A 4,685-nucleotide genomic window follows, 5' to 3' on the forward strand; every position below is an offset into this window, starting at 1 on the left:
CCCGCTTCCCTCCACATTTCATCAAGTGGTCATGCTAGAGACATAAACAGTCATGGATAATTATGAGGATGATATCCTTCCGAATGGGATAAGAGAATTCCTACTATTCTCTTTCTTTCTCTCAATTGAAGAAATAATTGGAAAATAAAACAGCAAGTACAAAAATGAGTAATAACCCCCAGTAGAGGCTGGTACGATTCAATTCAACATTTTGTTCGTTCGGGTTTGATTGTGTCGTAGCTCTATAATTCAGATTAGGTTTATCGTTGGATGAACTGCATTGCTGATATTGACCCCAAAAAAGAAACGGTAGGTACAGCCAGTCCGTGAACGGCCAACCAGCGCACTGTAAAAATTGGATAGGTTCGATCTATGGTCATTGAGGCCTCCTAAAAGGATCTACTAAATTCATCGAGTTGTTCCAAAGGGTCAAAACGGCCAGTTATTAATGGAATCCCCTGTCGGCTCTCTGTGAAATACTCGTTTGGCCGAGGGCTTCCAAACACATCATAAGCTAAACCCGTGCTGACGAATAACCAACCCGCAATGAATAGGGAAGGTATAGTAATACTATGAATAACCCAGTATCGAATACTGGTGATAATATCAGCAAAAGAACGTTCTCCCGTGCTTCCAGACATGCTGAGCTCCACATATTCTTGTACAGTCAAAGGGGGATCGATTCCTTGAAAGATGGGATCAGTAAATGGAAAACTACTGATATTTCATCTTTGTGAGATCGTCAATATTGTACCGAAGGTGTATTTAGAGTATACCGAATCAGTATAGCTATCCTTCCTCTGACACAGCAACGCAGTTTCAATCAGTATCGAAAAGAAATGGTACATAATTCCCCTTTTCCTTTCTTGTTACTTGTCTATGCGGAACCGCGTGTCATTCAATCAAAAATTGATCAAATTTCTGTAGTATAGGGTTTCAAGTATTGGCTTTGGACTAGAAACTGAAGTTCTTAGTAAAGTTTGAGTCAACGGGTTCTAGTTCTAATAATTAATGAACGAGATTATCATATTCCACACAATTCAATTAGATGCAAAATATAGAAATCCCCTCTCATGGTTGTAGAAAAGATATTTTTCTTTTTTTCTAATCCTTTCATTTCAAGTAATTGGTTGGTTCTACAGTAGTAGATAGTATTCGATGAAAGAAAGAGAAGAAACAATAAATAGTTTGAACAATCAATATTCGTGATGCAACCATTACTGGATTAGATCCAAAGGTTCCTTCTTGACCTAGCTACAAGGATGGAACTCCATGATATGGAAAGACAGACTGTGGAACCTAAAAGGATAATAGGAATTGATAAATTGAAAAAGAAAAGAAATAAATGGTCAAAATGGAAATTCTTTTGAAATCCAATTCTTTTATTCTATAGTTATTCAAAGATAATTTCATTTTTGAATGAAGTTACACGACACAGTTCTTCTGACTATTACTTTACTCACGAGTTGCTCAATGAATCTGTTGATTTGAAATCCCGACATTGGTAGATGTCACAGATGATAAATCAATCTTTTTTTTTTTTTCTACCTCTGCTACTCTATCTTTGTCAGTGCCGTCTATAATGACTGATGAATCAAGAACTTTCAATTGGAACTGATTCTGTCAATTGGTATTTTTTCTGATCATCACATCTCGCAAAAATTGAAACTTAGGTAAGTGCTTTATAAACATATGTAAAAAAAAAAGAACGTATCTCATTTAGCTCCTTCATGCCCACTATAACTAGTTATTTCGGTTTTCTACTAGCTGCTTCAACTATAACCCCAGCTCTATTGATTGGTCTGAGCAAGATACGACTTATTTGAAATTAATTGAATGAATAATTCATCAAAATAAATAGTTCTGTGAGATTTCAGGTATTCGATAGTTCCTTCCCGCGTTAATTACCAATTCTTGATCATTGAGATTCATGGGTGATTCGGAGTAATATTTAGGGATAGATATTACCTCTATTTTTACCCTTTCCAACAAATTGAAATGATTGAAGTTTTTCTATTTGGAATCGTCTTAGGTCTAATTCCTATTACTTTGGCCGGATTATTCGTAACTGCATATTTACAATACAGACGCGGAGATCAGTTGGACCTTTGATTGAGTAACATCTCTTTTTTGATTGACCTCCTTCTTAAGCTGCAGGAGGTCAAATTCAGGTTGCAGTTCAAGTTAGTAAAGTTATTTTATTGTGATTCAACATTACAAAAACAGAATCACGCTCTGTAGGATTTGAACCTACGACATCGGGTTTTGGAGACCCACGTTCTACCGAACTGAACTAAGAGCGCTTTCTTATGACAGGAGATACAACTGTAAAGAAAGGGATTCTTTTTGTACCCCCAATACACCTTGCATGCATGTAGTATCATAAAATGCAAAATTATGTCCAGTCCAGTCCAATTTGAATCGATCTCAACTGATCCCTCGTTACTGCCCATAGGAGAAGTAATAGGTAGGGATGACAGGATTTGAACCCGTGACATTTTGTACCCAAAACAAACGCGCTACCAAGCTGCGCTACATCCCTTTCAATTGTTGTACAGTTTCATTGTAGGGAATCCTTGTCTTGTTTTCCACATCGTTATTTCCTAATATCTAGAGACAATTTCTCTTGCCATTTCTTCTTTTTGATTTCATATAATCAAAGAATTATATACATATGAAACCTAACGTATAAAAAAATGAATATTTATCGGTAATGCTCAGTAAGAAAGGGTCATCTTTTTCTGTTTTAGGGACAAGTAGATCTAATCCACCGGATTATTGTACATATTCATTTTCATTTTAGTTCGGGATTAGGGATTTCGTGTACAAATACAAGTGATCTTTAGCTACAGATACATCTGATCATATATGTATTCCAATAAAGAAGGAGGATTTTCAATGCGAGATATAAAAACATATCTCTCCGTGGCACCTGTGCTAACTACGCTATGGTTCGGGTCTTTAGCAGGTCTATTGATAGAGATCAATCGTTTATTCCCAGATGCGTTGACATTCCCCTTTTTTTCATTCTAGTTATTGACATGGGAAGGGGTGAAGAAGATTAGAGATACAACAAATTCTCTGTGACTAATCCACCCTTTTGAATTTTTTTTTTAAGTTGTTTAGGAAGGAAAGAGAAAGAAAAGTGGATTAAACCTCAGCGAAACTCGGGCTCAGCATAGAATTAATAGAGGGAGAACAGAAATAGAAATGTGGGTCTAGGACAGGCTGTTCAAGAGCATACAAGATAGTAAATGAAATACTGACTGGGATTAGAAATAATGGATAGTTAGAAATAATTGTATTACTTATTATTACTCTATTGATTGCAGCGAAATCTTTCATAATTGGATTTCGAGTTATCAGTTAGCAACTTCTATTTATTTTTCCTTCTTTTCGTATTCTTCGATTCAGATCGAAAATAGAAGAGTGGAGGGAATCCAAAATCCAAAGGAGGTTCATGGCCAAGGGTAAAGATGTCAGAATAAGAGTTATTTTGGAATGTACCAGTTGTGTCCGAAATGATTTAAATAAGGAATCGCGGGGCATTTCCAGATATATTACTCAAAAGAATCGACACAATACGCCTAGTCGATTGGACTTGAGAAAATTCTGTCCTTATTGTTACAAGCATACGATTCATGGGGAGATAAAGAAATAGATCGAACAGAATAGAATGTCTGTTCCACCCTTCCAAGGAACAGGACAAAATTACATATAGATAGATATATAAAATATAAACAAATCAAGTACTATTACTATTTCGGTCGGATCCGAAACCGAAATGAATGAAGAAATAAGATTTTAGAGATAAGGAATAAATCATGGATAAATCCAAGCGACCCTTTCGTAAATCCAAGCGATCTTTTCGTAGGCGTTTGCCCCCAATTGGATCGGGGGATCGAATTGATTATAGAAATATGAGTTTAATTAGTCGATTTATTAGTGAACAAGGAAAAATATTATCTAGACGAGTGAATAGATTGACCTTGAAACAACAACGATTAATTACTATTGCTATAAAACAAGCTCGTATTTTATCTTCGTTACCTTTTCTTAATAATGAGAAACAATTTGAAAGAACCGAGTCGACCCCTAGAACTGCTGGTCCTAAAACCAGAAATAAATAGGCCTACTTCTCAATTGAATCAAAACTCTAATTGGAATTCAAACTCAGATTGAGGTTTTGTTCGAAAAAGCCGAGATACTTGATTGTCGCGTCGTAAGAAAAAAAAAAAAAGAATGAATGGGGAAGAAAAAATATTTTTTTTTATTGAAAAGTGTTCGTTCATTTCTAATATTTATCATATTCATTTCTACTCTACCTTCCCGGAGTTCATTCTCCGGGGAACTCCGTTTAAATCATTTCGGTGAATTCGTTCCAGTCGCCTTATTTGATAATCTCATTTGAAATCATGTAAATGCAATTCCTATTTGATATAGCTATTTGTGCAAGTATTTTACGATTAAGAAGCAACTGCCTCTTGTACAGATCGTGCATTAATCGACTATAACTATAGGATACCCCATTTTCACGAGTTACTGCATTTATCCGAGTGATCCACAAACGACGAAAATCTCTCTTTTGCCTGCATCTATCCCGATGACTGGAAACCAAAGCTCTCATTTTCTGTTGAGTAGTAGTTCGAGTAAGTCTTGAATGAGCCCCTCGAAAGGTTGATGCA

General features: G+C 35.9%; 2 non-coding genes across 2 annotated transcripts; both read right to left on the minus strand.

The window, feature by feature from the left end:
- Nucleotides 1-2,229: 2,229 nt before the first annotated feature.
- TRNAW-CCA (transfer RNA tryptophan (anticodon CCA)) lies at nt 2,230-2,303 on the minus strand. Its single transcript has one exon. It is a non-coding gene; the product is annotated as a tRNA-Trp (tRNA).
- A 165-nt stretch (nt 2,304-2,468) lies between these two features.
- TRNAP-UGG (transfer RNA proline (anticodon UGG)) lies at nt 2,469-2,542 on the minus strand. Its single transcript has one exon. It is a non-coding gene; the product is annotated as a tRNA-Pro (tRNA).
- Nucleotides 2,543-4,685: the final 2,143 nt, after the last annotated feature.

Source organism: Tasmannia lanceolata, unplaced genomic scaffold (assembly GCF_043159265.1).
Source record: "Tasmannia lanceolata isolate RefF3 unplaced genomic scaffold, GAP_Taslan_0.1 ptg001025l, whole genome shotgun sequence".
Lineage (NCBI taxonomy): Eukaryota > Viridiplantae > Streptophyta > Magnoliopsida > Canellales > Winteraceae > Tasmannia > Tasmannia lanceolata.